Genomic DNA, 24,264 nt, shown 5'->3' with positions numbered 1-24,264 from the left:
GGATAGGTTTTCCATGGTGCTTATAGCAGAAATGAATGCAATGGCCTATCCATTTAGAAATGGTTAGCTTTGAAATAGCCTTCCCCTCTGTCCCTGCAGCAAATGCCACCAGCAGTTGTTCAGAGTTCCTTTGAGGTTTAGTCCTCTCCAAGTAGAATCTAAGTTGTCTGTGCACATCTAAGGAGTGCAGTATCAATTCCCCTTTGTTCTGTGGATTAGGAAAGAAGGTTGGCAAATGAATGGACTGATTAAGAGCCACACTGGATACCACCTTGGGCATGAAGGAGGGATTGGTTCTGAGGGACACCCTGTCTGCATGAAAGATGATGAATAGCTCCACTGCCATAAGGGCCTGTAATTCAGATACCCTTTTTGCTGAAGTGATTCCTAAAAGGAAAGCTGTTTTCAAGAAAGGAATTTTAAATCTGCAGTAGCAGCTGGCTCGAAAGGAGGAAGAGTGAGTTTCTCCAATACAAAGTTAAGGTCCCAGGCTGGAGTTGGAGCTCTCCAGGGTGGTCTTAAATATTTGGCCCCTCTGACGAACTGCTTGAGCAGTGGATGAGAAAAGAGGGGTGGTTCTGTGTTATAATGAGCTGAAATGGCTGAAACGTGAATTTTGATGGAGGAAAAGGAAAGGCCCTTGTGGAGCATCTCAGCTACGTATTGTAAAGTCTGATGTAAATTGGCCACTACTGTGCTCATCCCTTGAGATTGGTTCCAGGCACAGAATCTTTTCCATTATTCAGCATAAGATTTTCCAGTACTAGGCCTCCTTGCCTCTAAAATGATATCCATCACTGGATTACTGAGGGATGGTAAAGGAGAGATTAGGTAATTAGCCAGGCTGCTAGGTTCAGTGTTTGAAGCTGAGGGTGCAGAATCTGGTTCTCCTGCTGAGACAACAGGGTAGAGGTCTGAGGCAGGTGCCATGGGGCCAACAGTGAGGGGGTACCAGTACTAGCGTGGCCAGTCTGGTGCAATCAAAATCATCCTTGGTTTGTCTTGTTTGATCTTTAGTAGTACTTTGGAGAGGGGAGGCAGAGGAGGAAAGGCATAAACTGACAGGTTTTCCAGCTGAAGGACAGAGCATCCACTTTCCAAGCTTGTTTGTGGGGAGTCCTTGTGCAAAATTTGTCCAATTGATAGTTCTGGGGGTAGGCAAACAGGTCTATATCTGGGCGTCCCCCATTTGTTTGTCAACATGCTGAAAATCTTTGGTTCCAGTTTCCACTCGTGTGGGTCCATGAGGTTTCTACATAGTCCGTCTGCAAATGTATTTAGTTTTCCTGGCAGGAATTGAGCTTGTAGATGCACTTGGTAGCTCAAGGCTGTGTTCCACGATGCCATGGCTAGTCTGCAGAGGGGGTAAGAATGGGTACCCCCCCACTTGTTTATGTACCACATAACAGTGGTGTTGTCTGTCTTTACCATTAATTGTCCTGGAAGAATGTGGTCCTTGAAGGCTGTCAGAGCATTCTGTACAGCTAACATTTCTTTTTGATTGATATGCAGGTACATTTGACTTGGGTTCCATTTGCCCTGAATGCACTTCCCTGCCAGGTGAGCCCCCATGCATAGTCTGATGCGTCTGTTGTTAGGGTTTGGGCGGCAGGGGGTAGAGTGAATGGTAGTCCCTTGTTTTGGTGGCAGACCTCTGCCCACCAAAGGAACTCTAGGCGTAGGCAAGGTATGATGGGAATCATTGCTTCTAGATCCTGAGAATGTTGACACCATTGGCTTTTTAGATACCATTGTAGTTTCCTCATATGCAGCCTTGCATATGGAATTAGGAGAATGCAGGAGGCCATGAACCCCAAGGCTTGCAGTATTTGCCTTGCAGATAGCCGGGTTTTTGTGGCCACTAGTTTGAAGTAGGTTGTCAAATTAATTTGTTTCTCTGGCATGAGGAAAGCCATCTGGGAAGTTGTATTCAAGCTTGCTCCCAGGAATATAATTTGTTGACAGGGTACCAGGTGTGATTTCTCTTTGTTTATGGTGTACCCCAGACAAGTCAGCACCCTTTGTACAAAGGCCAGATGATTCAAAAGTATGTCCTGGCTTTCTGCCTGAATTAGACAATCGTCCAGGTATGAGTATATTTCAATATTTCTTTGCCTGCAAAATGCAATGACTGGAGCTAGGCACTTTGTGAATACACTTGGCGCAATAGATAACCAAAGGGCAGTGCGTGTAGCCTGCTTTGAAGCGTAGGTATCTTCTGCAAGATTCCCTGATTGGGATGTACAGGTATGCTTCCTTTAAATCTAGTGTTGCCAACCAGGCATCTTTGCCTAGCATAGGAAGCAACTGGTGAAGAGTCAGCATCTTGAATTTTGGAATCATCAAAAAGGTGTTTTGAGTAGACAGGTCCAGGATAGGACGCCATGAATTGTCTTTTCTGAGTACCAGAAAAAGTCTGGAGTAAGAAACCTTGTCCCTTTTCCTCTTCTGGTACCAAGTGAATAGCCCCTATGCTTAAGAGAGAGAGTACTTGCTTTTGGGCCTCTGCCCACTGATTTGGGGGTAGATCTGGCCAACTGCTTGGGGTTGGTAAAGTGTGGAAGTGAAATCTGTATCCTTGGAACACTATATTTAAAACACATTTGTCCTGGGTAACGAGTTTCCAGTTCTTTGCATGCAGAGCAATCTTTCCCCCCAAATCGGCAGTTAGTTGAGAAGTGCTTGGAAGTTTTAAAAATAAGTCATTGAGACAGTTTACCATATGGGGGGAGTTTTATTACTCCCAGATTTGGAAGTTGGGGCCCCCCACTGCTTTGTCCTGTGCGTAACATAGGACTGAAGCCTGGGTGCTCTGCTGGATCTGGGTTTGGACTTAGAAGGTCTGAAAGAGGCAGGAAAGGACCAATTCTTAGAAGGCCAATGCCTACTAAATCTTGGTGGTTGTACTTGTAAGAAATCTTTAACAGTTTGCATAGATTTAGCTTTTTCCTCCATCTTTTTAAGAACTTCTTCTGCCTTATTGCCAAACAGGCGATCCTGATTTAAGGGAACATCCAGTAATTTAGCTTTAACATGATCTGGCAAGGATTGCTCCTTAAGCCAAGCATGCCTTCTAAGTACAGACCCAGTGACAGCAGCCCTGCAAGATGCCTCTAGTGAATCAAAACCACATTGCAAAGTATGTTTTCCAACTTGTTCAGCAGAATGCATTAAATCCTGTAGATCCTTATTTTCAGCACAATCAGGAATCAATATAATTTTCTGTTTAATCAATCCAATAATATTCTGCTGATACTTTAACATATGAAACTGGCAGTTTAAGGCCCTAATGGCCAAAGCTGCAGAAGTGTATACCTTCTTACCCCATCTATCCAGCGCCCTGGAGTCTCTATCAGAGGGGGTAGGATTTTTGCAGTAGTAGCTTTAATGCCCTTGGGCCCCTGTGAAATGATTTCTTGATCCACAGTCAGGGGCCAAGCTAGATTCCGAAAAAGCATCATCAACAATGTCTAGTACAGGAGGTATGGCTAAAGGCCTGTGCTGGGGCAGGAGTAAGAAATCCCTAAGCCTCTTTTTAGAATAAGAGAAATCCTGACTTTCCCAACGAAAATGCTCCCTGAGAGTATGCAAAGTTTCACCAAAAGAGAAATCCTCTGGGGGGGAAGCAGAGGGAATAGAGTCCTTAGCATCAGAATCCTCATAGGTAGATAAGGGTAAATCCTGGTCATCAGAGGAAACAGAAATTTCAGAATCCTGGTCAGAAGTATCATAAGCAAACTCAGTCCTAGGTCTCTTAGAGGGGGAAGGTTGGCTTCCCTTGATTGAAGTAATAAGGTCTTCGGCCATTTTTACTATTTGTTTTTTAGGCATAGAGGCTTGACCATGCAGTCTGGGAGTCAGTTTTCTAGGCATGGTTCAAGTTTTAGGCCTTGAAGAAGATGGCATCGGTAGGCCTGAATACACCCTCAGAAGCAGGTGCCTGCACAGTGGCTCCAGACCCATCCAAGGTAGAGACATCCACAGGTTCCACAGTTGAAGCATCTTGCGGCATACCGGACTCCAAATGGGTCTCAGTAGAGGCCTGCGAATCTGAAGTAGCGGGTATCAGGGGCTGCGAAAACGCAAACTGGCAACTGGCTTACGAGAAGTGTCGTCGGCAGCTTTGGACCTAGGTGGCATATCTCTGTCTTTATCTTTGCATTTTTTTGGAATGTCGGTAGTCGGATGGCTTACCAAAGACATATCAGGATAATTGAACTGAGCACCAAAATATTTAGAAGTGAAAATATATGGACGATGGATAGTTCGTGGTTTAAATAAGGCACAAAACTGACATAGAGGTACGTCGTGGTCAGGGCCTAGGCAAGGAATACAGTACGAATTAAAATCTTTATGAGGTATTTGCTTTCCACAAGAAATGCAATTATTTACTTTTACTGACTTCGGTTTAGAGCAAGAAAAAGTTTCCTCAATGGGGTTACTTAGCTTTTAGTTGAAGACTTCGGTTCTGAAACTCGAAAATGAAAATTTCAAGAGTTGGCCGACTGGCACTTGCGAACTGCTTCTGCTTCGGGCACCACACGGCAAGAAAGACTGATGTAATGGCGTCAGCTGCATGTTTTATACCCCTGACGACCTGACGTCACGGAAGAAGAGACAGCAACTGACGCAGGACCCAAGACTTTGTTAATCAGCCCGACTGAGGGCTACTGCAAGCAGATAACCCAAAAGTGATGACTGCAACAGTGAAACACGAAGAACATCAGTGGAACTCTCCTCAGCAAGTTACTTTTTAGTGGCCACCACCATGACCACAGCATCAACTGGCATTCCTTTACCCAAAAATTGCTTATCCAAACGTGGTGTTATAATCTTGTCCCGTCTCCTAGGTATTGGTTCAACTGTGTCAGATTTCTTCCATGCCGGCCAAGAGACTAACTCAATAAGCTTGTCAGCGGGTGGAGTAACCCAATTCCTAGAGGCAGCAGGACAGTTCCAAAAGCCTCCAGGAATACAGACTCCACGGAAAAAAGGTTGCTGGGCGTCCAGCCACCTCTCTGCTTAAGGATGTCTCCAAATGAAACATCTTCAGGAGGTGACCATGGGGACCCTTTACCATCATCATAGTGTGTATCTTCAGTGACTGACTCCTCTGGGGATTCCAAGTGCATTCTCTTACACATCATCTTCTGAGGGACCTCCTCAGTGGGATTCTCTGGGGAGGTAGTGGAAGAAACTGAGATACCCTACTGGGATGCCTGGGGGTCTGGGACTGGCTGTCCCTGTGGTAAACAGTGATGAGGCTCTGAGTGCAGAGACATCAAGGTAGAATGCTTAGGGTCTGAGGGGGTTGGATCTGTCCATTCTACTGAGGCAGAAAAAACCCTCTTCACAGCCTCAAAGGGAGAACATTCCTGAGAAATCAAAGACCTTGAATCGAAAAAGACAAGCTTTTGGCCCGCTGTCCTTCCCCACTCTGAATGCAATCTCCCTAAGGTGGAAGCTGGAGCTGAAGTATCCACTACCGAGCTTCCAAGGTGCAGAGATGGCTACGACAACTTTGGAGTCAACTCCAGCACCTCCGATCTGACAGAGAAGCTTCAGCACTGAGAGCTCTCTGGATCCAAATGAACCATAGCACTCACAGTAAGCTTTGGATCTGAAGACATTACTATTTTCAGATCCAAGCCAGATGGAGCCAGAAGGCTCAAATCCAGGGACTCAGACAGTTGAAGGAGTCAGAGAAGAAACTTGTAGTGGGGGTGTAGTACAAGAACAGAACTCCTGGGTCAAAGGTGTAGGAGCCAGTAAGACACCCATCTGAATCTGCACCAAGAAGATCTTCCACACCACTTTTTCCACAACTTCCTCTGTCAAACTTCTGGAATAATGAGTGGAAACAATTGATAGGAACCTGGATGTATGATACTCCAAAAAAAGGTGAGAGGACCCTTAAGGGCATTGGCTCCACACAAGGTAAATATTTTGTTTTGAGTAGGTGAATTGAACTGGTAGGACTGGAAGTGGTCAGATCAGATACCATTTTTATTGGATCCAAGGAAGTTGGGTTCACCAATGTTTTCTTTTTCGGATCCGATGGTGAGGTCGGATACATCTTGGCTTTTTTCTTGGATGGTTCCAAAACCATGGAGTACATATAAGGTTTCTGAGACAAAAATTTTGATTGTTTTGTTTTAGGAGACTGACCTCTAGATATAGCCTCTCTAAAGGCTGAAGGTAATAAGGCCTTTTAGATGAGCTTGTTTTTACATTCAACAAGTGCCCTGGGGTTAAATCCATGGTAAATGGAACAGTCTTTCTGGAGATGTAACGGTCCCCAACAGTACACACAGACAGTGTGGGCATTGGACATAAGCTTATGCCCACACTTAACACATTTTTTAAACCCTGCGGAGCCTTTTCGTCATTGACAAACAATATAAAAGGCAAAAATCTTAAGCAAGAGCAGATAAAAATTTTTTTGCTTTGTTTTTTTTAATTTTAGGAAAGCGAAGCAGAAAAAGAAAAAAAACTACCAGCAATGGTAGAAAAAGGAGCTACACCAAGTGTAGAAGGAAAGTAAATACTAACAATAGTATGTAAAAGGTACGCAAAGTACCATAGTAAAAAAGGGGAAGAACTAACAACAGTAATTCAGAACGTTACTAATTGGACAACAGATAACGGGATGAAAAAAACTTTATGAATTTAACAGAAATTAGACTAGAGAATTACAATAATACACCTATCTGATAAATGCGCAAGAGTTAAGGAAAACCACATCTTTTGCTGAAAATGGCAAATGAGATCTGAGGTAATTTAGGGTTGGTGCATTATGGGTAAGGAAGAAGCTCGAGAGTTTTTGATTGCCAGGAGCTTTAGCAATGGCCAAGTAGGATACGAGGGATCAGATACAAACCCATTAGTTGAGGACAGAATGAAAACTGACAAAATCAGACCAAATCTCTCCATTTACTTCTGTAATTTTTTCTACTGGAAGCTTTATAGGGAAGATAAAATATAGGATGGACAGGGGTGGAGTCTAGGTTGCCTAGCTATAACTGGAACTGCAGAAGCTATGCGGTCAGGTTTAGGCCTGAAATATCTGGGTGAATCATGTCTGTCAGGTGAGACAGGAAGTTTGGAATTGGATCCAGAATCTATGGTGGGTGAACTAGATGAGTCCAAAGAAAGGGGAACCAAATATGATGGGCAATGAGGATGACTTTGCTCTTCAGTCGAGATGCTTTCTGGAGAAATTTGGGGATTAAGGGGGTTGGGGGATAAGCACAGAGGAGACTGGGGGGCCAACTGTGAAGGAGAGTGTCTCTCAGTGATCCCTCTGTTGGAGGGAATCAGGGCAGAGAACCTGCTGCACTTGCTGCTGAGGGGAGATGCAAAGAGGTCGCAGCAAGGTTGACCCCATTGGCGAAATATCTTTTCCGCAACTCATGTTGAGAAACCACTAGTGAGGTAACAAAATGGACCTGCTCAACTTGTCTGCTTTTATGTTGGATTTCCCTGGAATGTGCATTGCTATCAGAAATTGATTGGATGAAATCACCCATTGCCATACCCTCAGAGCCTGTCGACACAAGGGGTAAGATCTGGTCCCGTCTTTGTTTGTTGCTGTACCATACCACTGACATACTGTCTGTCGAATCACAATAGTTCCGGAAGGGAAAGAGTCTTGAAAAACCTGTAATGCTAGGAGAACTGCTTTTATTTCCAGGACACTGATATGCGCGTTGGCCTCTTAGGGAGACCATGTGCCTTAGACTGCCTTTCCCAAGAACTGCTCCCCCACCCTATCGGGGAAGCATCCATGGTCACTATGGCTTTGGACTGGGGTGAATAAAGGGATGGCCTTGTAGTATTTGATCTGAATGCATCCAACACAATAGGTAATTTTTGCATGCCTTAATTATTCTGATCTGAGTGGACATAAGTTGATGCAGAACAGACCACTGAGTTGCTAGGGTCCATTAAAGAATTCTCATATAATATCTTGCTAATGGTACTAGAGCTATTGCAGCTGGCACTGACCCCAAGGCTTGTAGAATTAAATCAAGTTGATAGAGAAGAATTTTGAATTATCTTTTTAACTTGAAATTGAATAGTTTGAACTTAGTAAAGGAAGGGAAGCTCTTACTAATACTGTACTGACCAAAGCCCCTGTGAACTCCAGTGTCTGAGTTGGTTCTAGCTGAGATTTGTTGTGACTGACAGTAACCCCTATATGACAGCAAACTTGAGGTTATGAGCCAGTCATTCAATTACACCCAGAATCCCTGCAGTTTCAAGTGAACTGCTACTACTGACATGATTTAGTGAATATCTTGGGGGCTGTGGTGAGGCCAAAGGGCACAGCTCTGAACTGGTAGTGACTGGCTCCCAACTGGAAGCGTAGGTATCCTCTGGACTGCCTGTTCATTTTTATGTGATAGTATGCATCCTGAAAATCTACTGAGTACATCCAGTCATCCTTATCAGAAAAAGCAAAATGGACTGAACCATGACCATCCGGAACTTTGTTTGCTGAACCAATATTGTTCACATTGCTGAGATCCAAAATTGGTCTCCAGTCCCCTGTTTTCTTTGGCACTAAAAAGAATCTTGAGTAAGTTCTGGATTCTATCTTGTCTGGAGGAACCTCTTGGATGATTCTTTTTTTTTTCTAAGAGCTTTTTTATTTCTAGAGCTGCTGCTTTCCTCTGACAGGGTGGAATATAGGGAATTTTGTTTACTGTTAAGAAAGAGGGAAAGGGAAAGGCAATTATATAACCTCTGGAAATAATCCTCTGTGCCCACATATCTTTTGTAATGTCTAGCCAGGTTCTCTGGTGCAGGGATAGACAACCCCGACTGCATCAAGAGGTGGATAATTGGGCCTCCTTTCAGGACCACTGAGTAGGTCTGTCAGAATGCCCCTGGGGAACTATCTCCACATGGATCGTGAAAAGGACCCTGGGACTTTCTGAACCACATCTTTTGACCACCTCATTGACTCCTAGAGAGGGTTATTTGAGGTGTGAGAAACATATGCTCACTGCAGAGAGGGTCTTTCCACGTTGCTCACGCCTAGAGTGCGTATCCTTCGCCTTAGGGACAAACAACGAACTGCCGTAAAAAGGTGCATTGATGAACGAGGACTTAAAAAGCACCACAAAATCACACAAGCACATCCAGGCATGCCTTCTAATGGAGAGGACTGAATTTGACCCCCATGGGGTACATTCAGCTACATGTGAAATGAGCCTCATGGACGAATTTGTGATTGACTGTAGGGTAGCCAACTATGAGACAACAGAGCTCTGTGCCTCAGAAGTAGTGGTCTCGGAGAGGGATTTGGAGAGTCCCTCTGCAATCTGGTGAAATGTGCCATATAATTCAATGACCTGAGTAAAAAGGTTGCTGAGGCATACACACTCTTCCCAAGGTGGATGGACAGATGAACTCTGTTCTGCACGTTTTTCTTTGTGGCCACCGCCATGAACATGGCATCCACTGGTATTCCCTTGCTCCAAAACTCTCTTCCTTTTGGTGAGCCAGTATTCCGTCTGTTCTCTTGGCCTGGAGATCAAATCAATGAGCTTGTTGGAAGGGTGGAGTCACCCAGGAGGTAAATGGGCCAGACCAAAAGGTTTTCAGGAATACTGATTTCTCTTGGGAAGGGTTATTGTAAACCAACCACCCTTTTGTTTGAGGATCTCCAGAATGTCTCCAAAGGATACGTCATCAGGTGGTGATCTTGGGGACTCTTCCCCCTCATCAAAATCAGTATCTTCAGTGGTCGACTCTTGAGGAGAGTCTAAGTGCCTCCTCTTGCACCTTCTCTTCCTACGGACTTCTTTGGAGGGATGTTCCGGAGAAATATCAGAAGAAATAAGAATAGCATGATGGATAACCTGGTGACTTTGGGCCAGGCTGCCCCTGTGGAGTAGAATGAAGAGGCTCAATGCACAAAAATGTATGGGATCCAGAAGGGAGATCCAAGGGGGGCTGGAACATCCATTCTCCACAAGCAGAGAACACACTTTCAGCCACCTCAAAGGCAGAGTACTCCAGGGAGAAGGAGGCCGATGGAGCTGAGAAGACATGCTTCGGGACCATCGGCTCCCTCTGACCTAAAAGCAGTCCATCCGAAGCAGAAGTTGAAGCTGAGCTTTTGAAAGATGAGGCTCCAAGGGGCAGAGATGGCTCCAACTTCAGAGTTGACTCTTAACACCTTGGACCTGACAATGGCACTTTAGCTCCAAGAGTCATCCAGCTGTGACGCGCTCAGAACCTGTGCACTCAAATAATGTATCTGAGAAGAAGATACCATAATCTTCGGCTCCAACACTGATGGTCCTGGAAGGCTCATCTCCAAGAACATTACTCAGATTGGAGAAGGAGCTGAGATGGGTGGTGTACATTCGAGAAGGCCTCCTGAACCAAAGTGCTAGGACCCTGGAGAACTCCCATCTGAATCTGTGCTGAGAAGAACTTCCTCATCATCCTATCCACATCGCCTTCTGTCAGGCTCCTGGAAGAACAAGAGGATGAGGCTTTTGATGGGGACCTGGAATGTCAGCATCTCTCTAAGAACAGAGATGGCACTCGGGTACAGGATCCAAGGATGATGCATACCTTGTTCTGGTTAAGTGCTTCAGATCAGATGCTACTGGATCCGAGGAAGCAGACTGGAAATCCGATGCTGACTGATCCAAAGATTAAGACTTTGGATATGACTTTTTAGACAATTTTTGAGCTGGCTCCATTGTAGGAGCCGAGGATGGAGTAGAAGATCTAGATGGATCCAATAGCCTTTTCATGTGCTCTTCCTTGTCCTGATTAGGGGTTGAGCCCTGAACAGTGACTTCAAAAAGGTTGCAGGGAGTAGACCTTTCAGAATTAACTTGCTTTTGTGATCTACAATCACCCAAGGATTAAATGACTTGCAGATGTCACAGTCAATTTTTAAATGATCAGGGGCGAAGAAATAAATTCACAAATCGTGCAAATCAGACAAGGGAAGTTTATGCCCACATTACTTAATTTTTTTTAAAGCCTGAAAGCTTTACACAGTAAGTCTGCCTAAAAGAAGAAGGAAAAAAAAGAAAAAGACGCTACCAATGATGGTATGAAAGGGAAGGGGAGAGGTAAATGCCAAAAATGGTATTTAGAAACACACTAAATCAGTGTAGGTAGGGAAGATACAGACAAGATTTTATATATATATATATATATATATATATACACACATACACATATATACATACATACAGGGCTTTTTTTGTAAGAAAAAAGGTGGTGGTACGCATATGTTACCATTTGGGTCAACCCCCCACCCTGCCCAATCCCACCCCCTACCCTACCTTGCCCTGTCCCAACCCCCCCCCCCAAATACTTATTTTTTTCTGCAAATCTTCTTTCATGAAAAAATAAATAAAATCTTCTCTGTTAATAATGCAACAATTGAAGTCACTTCTCACAGCAAATTATTAAGCATGATAGTGGACAGTAATTTTAAATTTTACCTGCAGTCCTGCATTATCCTTGTGCTGAGGGGTCCACCTGTCCCAGACAGTTATTTTGTTTCTAAGAGCTCCTCTTATATCCTTTATTTCATGGGGTTCCAAATGAAATATCTCAATATTCAATATATCACATAACGGGTTCAAATTTGAAATTGACAAATCATCAAGTGTACGTGTACTGTGTTGCAAAAATCCCACAGCTGTATTTAGAAACAACCGAAATGAGGGCCTGGCCTGATGGTGAAAGGTCTGGCAAGTTCCTGGACAAAAGGTCATGGCTTACAGGCAACAGATATCCACAGCAGAGGTCAAGGTGACTGGCAAACAGGTTATGATCACTGGGATCATATGAATTAATGCAGAGTCCCATCACTTCTATGAGCAACTTTACTTAGAAGTCCTTTGCTTGATGACTGGGAGAGTAAGATGAGTGAATTCTTTGACAAAGTGAACCCTCTTCTGTCACTTGAAAAGTGGAGTAGAGCTCTCTCTACAATTTCTCAAGGGAAAGTGTGCAATGTGATAGATGGTATGCCTTGTGGAGAAGCCTGTAACCTGGATGGGGTAACTGTATAAAAGCCTTGTATCAAATTTTCCAAGGGTTGTTGAATATTTTTAGATCTTTCCTGACTTGCAGGATGGTTAACCTTCTCTTGTACATCTACCATAATAACGGTTATCTCTAAACCCAGGAAAGAGTCCTTAGTCGTCATTGGTTGCAAACCACTGCCTGGATTCTCTGATTAATGTGGAACTTTATGCATATGTTAAAGTCCTAGCACAGCAGACTAAATCTAATATGTCAAAATGTATCTTTCCCACACAGGCTGGGTTTGTACTAATTTGGAAAAATGAGGATATCTTAAGGACAGTGCGCTCCTTTATGTCAAGACTGCAAGGGATAGTTGAGCCTGTTCTGGTGGTTTTAGTTGACTTTGAGAAGGTTTTCAACTTGGTTAGAGGTAGTTCTTTGAAGATAGCCTCCCAATCGGTGCTTATCTTGCAATGAAGCCCCCCCCTCTAGTATATCTTTAAGTAATGGTTTACTGTCTAGTCCCTTTAGTTTGTACAAGGGCACTTGCTAGTGTTGTCAATTTTCTCGTTATTTTTTCTTGAGTGTATAACCCCTAAATAGGTTCCTTCAGTACATTTATGGGCAATCCATGAGTGGGATAGTAAGGACTGTACTTATGAATGATTGTTTAGTCCTTTCACAGAACCCAAGAAAGGATCTCACTGAGATAGCTGGATGCCTGGATTACTGAAAAGCTTTGATATAATTTCTGGGCAGTGACTCAACAAAACCAACACAGAGATATTTGTGGCCAACTCACAAACTGTGACTGAAGGATCCCCACTTTACATGGCTGTGGTCCCATCCCAGACATTTAGTGTTATACTTTCATCATCATGTGAATTTTATGATAATACTGGATGCCAAGATTCACTTCTCAAGCTTTACTCTCAAAGTGCACCCCTCGACATCCATGTCTGAAAAATATTATAAAGAGATTATGACTGGAGACCAGATCATAATCTAAATCTTCAATGTTGTAATCATTTTTGTGAATTAGAGTAATAATTAAGAAATTGTCCCTGATTTTCAGCTTTTGTCCCTTTATTACTTGTTTTCTCCAGAATTCTTGATCAAAGAAATTAAGATGCATGTCCTATTTCTCATGCTAAGAATGGACATCCTCAAGACTTTAGAGTACATGAAAATGATTGCTTCTGCTGTCTGTATCATTCGATAGTTGTCTGGGAAGTGGAGAACAGAGGGGAGAATGAGTGTAAGGAGTGGAAAGCACACATATTTGTCAGGAAAGAGTCACAATAATTCACATTGAGACAGACATATAATTAATGGCACAAATGATGACAATCTCAGATGAAAAGGTGGAGATATGTAACATACAGTATGAGTAGTACATGATCTGAAATGTGAAGAGCCCCAGTCACATGGAAAATTTAAAGCAGTATGCACCCAGTACTGCTTGCTCTCACTTAATTGTCATTACTGAAGACATCATGTCGCAGATAAGTATAAATAATATTGTGCTTTACAGAATTTCCAAAACTGAAGAATATCAACTGCAAGTTAATAACGACCTCTACATCTTACAAAAAAGTTATGTAGTCCCATAAAACAATCAGTCCTTATTCCTTAAGCTGATGGGAGTTTTAAAGAAAATTCCAAACTTTTTGCATATTTTCATCAAACAGTCTCCCTAATTCATTCTTTGCTTTGAGTGTCAATGGCCGATCTTCGTCCTCGTAACCGCTATGAATTAACTTATCTTGCAGGCTCGAAGCGTGCGAGTGGACGGCCAACCAATCGTATGAAGAGAAGTGCGGAAATAGTCCTTGTAAGTAATGAGGCTCTCATTGGAGTAACAATTAGATTCATTTGCGAAAAGCCACATTCACACTCACTTGATGAAACTGGAATACAACTAAGAACATGCAATAGTGGATGCAGTTTTTTGGACTGTTTTTCAATGAGGTACTGATGGAATCCATAAATTGCATCTCTTTCTGATAATGAAGTTTTCTACAGATGCTGCAAATTTCCTTTTCACCAAAGTGTAAATGATTATGTACATCCTTGGGCCATTGCTTTTAATCAAATATGCATGCCTGTTGTGCAACTGTGGCATTGTCATAGTCAAGTAGCCTTCTAGACATTGATTCATGAAGTTTTTTGTAAAATACAGTTGGATCAATTGGAGGATCATTTTTACAATCCTTGCTGTGAAGCAACACACAGCTGAACTGGAGATTTTGCACAGCCATCTCGTAATAGTGACCTGGATTTGTTTGCCTTTCTTTGAAAACTTGAACGAGCATTTGTATCTTTTCATTTGCTTTGTACAAATTGATGTTGCGATCTTGCAATTCCAAGCTTAATTTTGACAGTTCCTGAAGAGCTTCGCACATTAGGCCAAGATCTAGCACAAACTCTATTGACGTGATTTTTCTTTGCAAACCCTCATACATTCACTACTCTGTACGATCACGTGATGGACATTGTTTGGTTTCCTCAAATGTTTGACCAGAACTTTGTACTTTTCCCAAACTACAGACATGGTGTGGTAACTTGATGCCACCCATCGTGTGCTTAAAATTCGACCAATTTCCAGCATCTGAGTGTCCAGCTCTTTTGCACACATCTGTAATTAATTTTTTGGTGAGGAATGGAATAGCACATACAGCTTATCAAGGAACGCCTTAAATTTGTTAATGCCCGAAACTTGTTTGATTACATCCCCGACAGAGAATTCCAAACTGTGATTCATACAGTGCAAAAATATAACTTATGGAAATTTGTCTGTCATTAGCTTCTTAACACCACTTTTACATTCTAGCATAACGGCTGCACCATCACATGCGACACAAACCAAGTTAAATTTCAAGTAATCCTCTGTTAAACCATGAGATTTAAGGCACTCAAGCAAAGAATTAAAAATCCCTTCTGATGTTGTGTTTTGCAATTCAGTTAAGTCCAAAAATAAATTTACTGCTGTTCATTCCGCTGTATGCAAGACAGGTAAGAACATAAACAATGAGCGTTGATTTGTTGCTCAAAATCGTTGACTCATCAATAATTAATGATATTTTGCTACTGGATGTGATAATCTGTTTTGTAAGAATGTTTTCTCATTTCATCTCTTATGTGATTAACGATGTTGATGCATGCATTACTAGAATTAAGAATGCATCCCATATCAACTCCATTTAGTTGTTGTAAATCAATTTCAGACTCAAGATTATGAAAGCTTTAGTTTTCTTTCACCACTTTATAGGAGTATGAAACATGTTCATTGTGACAGTTTTTTCTTTTGCCTGGGCCTTCTAAACTATCTCCAAGCCAAACAATTCAGTCCAATCCAACAAATGTAAAACGAAAAAATGGTTCCAAGTCACCAGTGAGATAAATCTGCAGTTCTTTATTATGAATCCAACAACAGATGAGCACTTTCGTCTACTATGTGAGACTTCTTCAGATAAAACAATACTAGTGCCACTCTTAATATATATAAAATGCCATAATTGTCCTAATTATCTAATAATTAAAATTTAAAGTGCCACCGACAAATGGTTTCTGGCTCAAAAGTTGATATGTCCAATGACACAACCACCAAAAATCTTTAAAAATAATTAATTTGGAATGAAATTTAGATAAATATGTGAAAATTTGATACTTTAATATTTAATATAACACTATAGCACTGAAATGTTGTGACAACAACAGTATAAAAATAATGAATAAATCACACTTTGCCTGCTCTCTCTGCTAAAATAGCTTTAATACTAATGTATTCATTCAGGCCTGGGTAAACATTAGCCTTAAGCCTCAATTGCCATCTAAGTTCCCTATTAAGTAATAGATTTCTTATATCACCTCCTCTAGGGTTGTTTTTAACCAAATCAATAATATCAAATTTAAAACCACTGAATGAAGTACAAAAAAACTGAATGTTTGTAAAGGGCACTGGTTTCTTTCCTAATTCTAATGTCATATATGTGTTCATATATTCTATCTTTCAGTGCCCTTTCAGTTTTCCCTATATAGAAAGATGAACACTTTGTGCAAATAGCCAAATAAACCAACATCTTAGTATGACAATTACCCTTACAAAATTTAACTATACTACCTAAGCCATTTTTTAATTTTATAAATTCCTCTTTGTAAATGTGTGAACATTGTCCACACCTACCACATGAGCTGGTTGCTTTTTTAATGTTGTCTAGATTGTCACCCTTCTCAAGCAACCTTTTGAAATTAATTCCTGTCTTATAGGTGAAATGAGGTCTATTGCCTACCACCTCATAAACTTCTTTGTTGGTTTTTAGTATAGACCAATTAGTTTCCACTATTTGTGTAAACAAATCAGAAAACCCATTATACTCGGTTACACATGCCCCTTGACAGTTTTTTGTTTCCTTTTCAGGTTCCACTACTTTTATAAAAGGTTGACCTAATAAAGCCTTATATTTGGTTCCCCAACCATTGTAAACTTCCTCTAAAATTTTACCAACCATCTCTCTTGGGTATCCTCTCTCTACAAACTTTTCACCCAAGAAATTAAATTCATAAAATAAATCCTGAAAATCAGATGTCATCCTCGCTAACCTAACAGCCTGTCCCTTAATAAGGCTCCTTTTTTGATGAAATGGATGAAAACTATCACGGTGTAAATATCCATTACACCATGTGTTCTTATGAAAAATCCTGGACTTGAACCCTTGTGGTACTTTACTAATTGTGATGTCAAGGTAGTTAATACTATGATCTTCAACATTGTGTGTGAATGAAAGGAAATCAGTAGTGTTGTTTAAATAATCAATAAATTCCTCCATATTTTCTTTTGAACCTTCCCAAATCACAAAAATGTCATCCAAAAATCTCAGATAGCACTTAATATGCTTTCTGTATTCACTTTTTAATATATATCTTTCTTCCCATTCTAACATCACTAAATTGGCGTAGATGGGGGCACAAGCTGCCCCCATAGCTACGCCACTAACTTGTCTAAAGTACTCTCCTTGGAAGCCGATATAGTTGTTATCTAATACGACTTCCATGAGTTCCAGAATCAGCTTGTGCCCCCATCTGCATGTTAGAAGCCTTTTTACAAATGCCAGATGCTGAAGAAGAATGTCCTTGTCTTCTGATTGAATGAAACAGTCGTCCAAGTAAGGACAGATTTGTATGCTTCTTTGTCTGCAAAATGCAATTACTGGTACCAGGCACTTTGTAAAGACCCTGGGCACAGGTAGATAAGCCAAAGGGCAGTACAGAGAATTGGTATTGCATAAAACCAGCCTTGAAGCGGAGGTATCTTCTGCACAATTCCCTTATTGGGATATACAGGTATGCCTCTTTTAAGTCTAGAGTCACTAACAAAGCGTTCTTGCTCAGCATGGGCAAAAGCTGTTGCAAAGTCAGCATTTTGAATTTTAGGATGTCCAAGAATGTGTTCAAAATCGATAAATCCAGTAATGGGTGCCAGGCATTGTCTTTTCTGGGTACCAGGAACAGTCTTGAGTAAAACCCTTGCCCTTTTTCCTGTTCTGGTACTGGTTGAATAGTCCCCATATCCATGAGGGACGTAACTTGTTTCTGTGCCTCTGCTCGTTGATTTTGCGGCAGATCTGGCCAGCCATTTGGAATTGGCAAGGTATGGAAATTAAATCTGTATCCCTGGGATACTATGTTTAATACCCACTTGTCCTGGGTTATCAACTACCAATTTTGAGCATGAAGTGCTAATTTTCCCCCTAAGGGGGCTGCTAAAAGATAAGTGCTTGGTGATGGCAGAGAGAAGTCATTGAGACTGTTTACTGTAGGGTTGTGCTTTGTTTCCTCCAGATTTGGAGGCAGAGGCATCCCACTGCTTTGACCTGTAAGAACCCTGTGATTGGTATCTAGAGCCTTTTGAGCACCTGGATTTGCCCCGTGAGGCTCTGTCGGTCACAGGAAAGGACCAATTTTATGTAGGCCAGTGTCTACTGAATCTTGGTGGCTGCACTTGTAAGAAATCTTTTACAGTTTGCATAGACTTAGCTTTGTCTTCCATTTTCTTTAAAACCTCTTCTGCCTCATTACCAAACAGAGTATCATGCTCTAAAGGTGCATCCATCAATTTAGCTTTAACATGATCAGGCAGATTTTGCTCCTTGAGCCAGGCATGCCTTCTAATCACAGATCCAGTAACTGCGGCCCTGCAAGAGGCCTCCAAGGAATCAAAACCACATTGCAAAGTATGCTTTCCAACCTGTTCTGCTGCATGGAATAATTCCTGTAATTCTTTATTTTCCACACATTCAGGAATCAACATCATTTTCTGTTTCAATAATCCCATAGCATATGAAACTGGCAGTTTAAGGCCCTAATTGCCAAGGTTGCAGACGTATAAACCTTCTTTCCACATCTATCCAGCACCCTGGAATCTATCAGATGGGGTAGGATTCTTAGCTGTTGAGGCCTTTACACCTTTGGGACCCTGTGAGATAGTTTCAGGGTCAGCAGCAGGATTTTTGAATAAAAATTTGTGGTAGTCGGGAACCCTGTAATATCTGTCTGTCTTACTAGGAGCCACAGGCAGGGAATCTGGAGCCATGCTTGATTCCGAAAAACACATCATCAACAATGTCTAATACAGGAGGTATAGCCAAAGGCCTATGCTGAGGAAGAAGAATGAAATCACTAAGCCTCTTTTTTGATTCTGAGAAATCTGGACTCTCCCAATGAAAATGTTCCCTTAAAGTATGCAAGGTTTCTCCAAAAGAGTAATCTTCAGGAGGAGATGCAGATGGGATGGATTCCTCTGCATCTGAATCCTCATAGGGTGGTATAGGAAATTCCTGATCAGAAGAAATAGAAACCTGATCTGAAGATTCATAATCAGTGTCTTGCCTAGGCCTCTTTATCATGGGGGGTTGGGAACCCCTGATCAAGGTAATTAAGTCCTCGGCCATTTTGATCATCTGTTTTTTAGTCTTAGAGGCCTGAGCACGTGGCTCATGCGTCAGTTTTTTTGCCTTAGAAGTTGATTTTGTCTTTGTTTTTGAAGCTGGCGTCGGTTTTATATAGAAATGTTGAGGTCTGAAAACACCTTCAGAAGCCGGTGCCTGCTCAGCGGCTCCAGACACATCCGAGGGAGAGAGATCCGCGGGTACAATGCTCTGAAAATCTCGCGGCATGCCGGACTCCACATGGGTCTCAGTAGAGGCCTGCGACTCGAAAGTAGCGGGTATCAGGGGCTGCGAAAGCACCTCACTGAGTACCGGCAAACTGGCAACTGGCTTAGGAGAAGCTTCGTTGTCGGTTTTGGACCTCGATGGTCTGTCTCTGTCCTTTTCTTTGCGTTTTTTGTGAACTCTGGTAGTCGGATTGCTATCTGATGACATTTCAGGGTAATTAAATCTGTTTCCAAAATATTTTGAAGCAAAGATATACCGACGCTTAATAGTGCGTTGGTTAAATCTAGCACAAAACCGACAGCAAGGCACGTTATGATCTGGGCCTAGGCAAGGAATACAGTACAAATGAAAATCCTTATGAGGTATTTGCTTCCCACAAGTAATGCAATTATTAACTTTTACTGACATCAGTAAGGAGCAAGAAAAAGTTTCCCCAACGGGGTACTTAGCTTTAATTGAAGACTTCGGTTCTGAAGCTCGAATGCGAAAATTTCAGGAGTCGGCCGACCGGCACTTGCAAACTGCTTCTGCTTCGGGCACCGTGCTGCAAGAAAGACTGAAGAAAATGGTGTCGGCTGCATGTTTTATACCCCTAACGACCTGACGTCATGGAAGAGGAGACAGCAACCGACACAGGACCCAAGACTTTGATATTCAGGCCAAGGGCAACCTGTCAGCAGATTACCCAAATGTAATGACTGCAACAGTAGAACACGAAGAAAGTACAGTTTTGTACCTACCATAAATGTAGATGTTCGAGTGTTCACACTGCTGCAGTCATCACACTTGGGTTATCCTGCCGTCAGGCGGTCCCGCAGTCGGCCAGAGTTCCAAAGTCTTGGTCTGGCGTCGGTTGCTGTCGCTTCTTCCCTGACGTCAGTGTGCCAGGGGTATATAATACGCATCCGACACCATTTTCTTCAGTTTTTCTTGCCCCAGATGTCAGGTGCCCCCAAGTAGGTAGGCAATACATATTGCTAATCAAAAATAAACATATAAAATAAAAACAATACCTTCAGTTACCAGCAAATACACCCCGAAGGTTGTATAGGATAGAAAGGTATAGATAAGTCCAGCTAGTTCAGAGGGGATGGAGGGAGGGTAACCTGGACTGCAGCAGTGTGAACACTCGAACATCTACATTTATGGTAGGTACAAAACTGTACTATGCTCATCGTGTTACACTGCTGCAGTCATCACACTTGGGTTGAATCCCAAAGCTAAGGTTGGGTGGCTGGTCTATACAGAATTAGGATTGGCTATGTGGCCCTGCAGAACTGCAGTGTCAAATCCTGCTCTGGATTTAGAGTAAAAAGGCAGGTGATAATGCTTGGTGAAGGTGTGCACTGAGTTGCAGCCTCCAAAATTTCCTTGGTAGGTACTCCTCTGAGAAAGGATATTGAAGTGGCTGTTGCCCTGGTGGAATGAGGCCTAATGTTATTAGGGACTGATTTTCCATGCTGTGTGTAGCAGTACCGAATACAGTGTCCTATCCATTTGGATATAGTCTGCTTTGAGATAGCCTTGCCTTGTGATCCTGCAGCATATGCTACAAACAGTTGTTCAGTTTTCCTGAAAGCTTTTGTTTTGTCCAAGTAGAAGCGTAGCTGTCTGTGTATGTCCAAAGAATGCAGAAGTTTCTCCCCTTTATTTTGGGGGTTTGGATAAAAAGTTGGCAAATGGATGGTTTGGTTAAGAGCCACACTAGATACCACCTTTGGCATGAAGGTAGGGTTTGTCCTTAAAGATACCCTGTCCTGATGAAAAATTATAAAAGGTTCCACTGCCATTAATGCCTGTAGCTCTGAGACTCTTCGTGCTGAAGTTACTGCCAGGAGCAGAGCTGTTTTCCATGATAAATTAGATCGGCTGTATTGGCTGGCTCAAAAGGTGGTAGGGTCAGTTTTTCCAAAACGAAATTGAGGTCCCAAGTTGGTGTTGGTGCTCTCCGGGGCGGTATTATGTTTTTAGCCCCTCTGAGGTACTGCTTTAGCAAGGGATGTGAGAATAAAGGAGGCTCCGCGTTGTAATGTGCAAAAATGGCAGAGGCATGGATCTTAATTAATGAAAAGGGTAGGCCTCTGTTCAGCATCTCAGTTAAGTATTGTAAAATCTGAGGAATGTTTGGAACAAGAGGGTCAAGGCTGTGAGCCTGGTTCCAGGCGCAGAATCTCTTCCATTTTTCTGAGTAAGCTTTCCTGGTGCTAGGCCTCCTGGCCTCCAAAATGACATACATAACAGCTTTAGAGAGAGGTGTTGCCTGTTTGACTAAGTATCTGCCATGCAGCCAGTTTTAGGGTTTTGAGCTGACCGTGCAGGATCTGATTGTTTTGTTGAGTCAGAAGGTGTGGAATTTGGGGCAAAATCCATGGTGGGCCCTGAGCCAAGTTCCTTAAGATTGGGTACCAGTGCTGGCTTGGCCAGTCTGGAGCAATCAGGATCATCTTTGGTTTTTCTTGTCTGGCTTTTAGGAGTACCTTTGAAAGGAGAGGCAGTGGTGGGAAGGCATAGACTTTTAGGTTTTTCCAGCTGAACAGAAGAGCATCCACTTTCCATGCTTGTTTGTGATAAGTCCTTGTGCAGAATTTTTGTAGTTGGCAATTCAGTGGGGAGGCAAAAAGATCTATGTCTGGGCATCCCCATTTTTGTGTTATCATGCTGAAAATTTGTGGATTCAGTTTCCATTCATGAGGGTCCATGATATTTCTGCTTAGGGGGTCTGCCAGAGTATTTTTCTTTCCTGGCAGGAACTGTGCTTGCAGGTGAACTTGGTACGTTAGAGCTGTGTTCCACAAGGTCACGGCTTGCCTGCATATGGGATAAGAGTGAGTGCCCCCTTGCTTGTTTATGTACCACATTACTGTGGTGTTGTCTGTCTTTAGTAGTAGTTGTCCTGGATGTAGAAGGTCCTTGAAAGCTGTTAGGGCATTTTGAACAGCCAACATCTCTTTTTGATTGATGTGAAAATGCATCTGGTCTGTGGTCCACTTGCCCTGAATGCATTTTCCTGCCATGTGTGCTCCCCAGGTGTAATCCGAAGCATCTGTTGTTAGAGTTTGCCTGGCTGTGGGTTGGGTAAAAGGCTGACCCTTGTTTAGGTGACATGCCTGTGCCCACCATCAAAACTCCTGTTGTAGGCAGGGAATCATTGGAATTACTGCTTCTAAACTGTGAGAGTGTAGAGTCCAGACACTTTTTAGGTACCATTGTAATTTCCTCATATGCAGTCTGGCATATGGTATTAGTAGTATGCAGGATGCCATGAATCCCAGGGCCTGCAGAATTTTTCTTGTAGGGAGATGGGACTTTTTTGCCAGTAATTGAAAATATTGAGTTAGTTGAAGTTGTTTGTCTGGCGTGAGGTAAGCCATCTGGGCCGTTGTATTCAAGCTGGCACCCAGGAATGTGATCTGTTGTATGGGCACTAGTTTTGACTTCTTTTCGTTTACTGTGTACTCTAGAGAAATTAGCAACTTTTTCACAAACGCCAGATGCTGTAGAAGAATGTCCTTTGTCTCTGCTTGAATGAGGCGTCCAGGTATGGATATATTTGAATTCCTTTTTGTCTGCAAAATGCAATTACTGGTGCCAGGCACTTTGTGAAGACCCTGGGCGCAGTAGATAAGCCAAAGGGCAGTGCAGAGAATTGGTAGTGCATTGTACCAGCTTTGAATTTGAGGTATCTTCTGCAATTTTGTCTGATAGGGACATGCAGGTATGCCTCTTTGAGGTCTAGAGTAACAAACCAAGCCTTCTTGTCCAGCATTGGTAGAAGCTGCTGTAATGTCAACATTTTGAATTTCGGAATATCCAGGTAAGTATTCAGAATTGAAAGGTCCAGTATGGGCCTCCAGGCTTTGTCCTTTCTGGGGACCAGGAAGAGTCTTGAGTAAAATCCTTGTTCTTGTTCCTGTTGTGGTACTTTTTGTATAGCTCTCATGTCCATGAAGGCTGAACTTTGTTTTTGTGCCTCTGTCCATTGATTTTGTGGCAGGTCTGGCATTCCTTTTAGCTTTGGTAAAGTATGAAAGTGGAATCTGTAACCTTGAGACACAATATTCAGGACCCATTTGTCTTGGGTGATTATTTGCCAGTTTTGAGAAAAAAGTGCTTGTTTTCCCCCTAAGGGGGCTTCCAAAAGGGACGTGCTTGGTGTAAGCAGAGGAAAGTCATTGTGACTGTTTCCTGTAAGGTTGAGACTTGTCCTCACCTCCTTTAGGGGTTGAGGTGCCCCACTGTCGTTGTCTGTTTGAGCCTTGGGGTTGAGATCTGCCTCTAGGGCGTCTGTATCTGCCTCTCTGTGGCCTGTCTGACACTGGAAAGGACCAATTCTTTGTTGGTCAATTTCTGCTAAACCGAGGTGGCTGTACCTGTAAGAAATCCTTGACTGTTTGCGTAGATTTAGCTTTATCCTCCATTTTCTTTAACACCTCTTCTGCCTTAACACCAAACAAGGTATCATGCTGTAAAGGAGCATCCAATAATTTTGCCTTAACATGACCAGGTAAACTCTGTTCTTTTAACCAAGCATGTCTTCGAATAACAGAACCTGTAACTGCGGCTCTACAAGAGGCCTCTAAAGAATCAAAACCACATTGCAGAGTATGCTTTCCCACCTGTTCAACTGCATGCAATAAATCCTGCATTTCTTTACAATCAGGAGCTTCTGAGCTTGCAAGCATTTTCTGTTTTAACTGAGCCATTAAATATTGTTGGTACTTAAGCATGTGAAACTGGCAATTTAAAGCTCTTACTGCTAAAGTTGCAGACGTGTATACTTTCTTCCCCCATCTATCCAAAGCTCTGGAATCTCTGTCAGAGGGTACGGGATTTTTTGCAATGGAAGCCTTAACCCCTTTTGGACCCTGGGAAATAGTTTCTGGATCAGCAGAAGGGTTTTTGTAAAGAAACTTGTGAGAGTCTGGGACTCTGTAATACCTATCTGGCTTGGCTGGAGCAGGGGGCAAAGAGTCAGGAGATAAGCTGGATTCAGAGAACACATCATCCACAATATCTAGCACAGGCGGAAAAGCCAGGGGCCTGTGCTGAGGCAATAAGAGGAAATCCCTGAGCA

General features: G+C 42.5%; 1 protein-coding gene across 1 annotated transcript in view; it reads right to left on the bottom strand.

The window, feature by feature from the left end:
* Nucleotides 1-24,264, bottom strand: part of NAA60 (N-alpha-acetyltransferase 60, NatF catalytic subunit) — a 961,262-nt gene that overhangs the window by 41,705 nt on the left and 895,293 nt on the right. The gene's annotated exons all lie outside the window — the stretch shown is intronic.

The sequence above is a fragment of the Protopterus annectens genome, chromosome 12.part0, assembly GCF_019279795.1.
Source record: "Protopterus annectens isolate FY-2018-M chromosome 12.part0, PAN1.0, whole genome shotgun sequence".
NCBI classification, from domain to species: domain Eukaryota; kingdom Metazoa; phylum Chordata; order Ceratodontiformes; family Protopteridae; genus Protopterus; species Protopterus annectens.
This window is presented reverse-complemented; position numbering and strand designations above follow the sequence as displayed.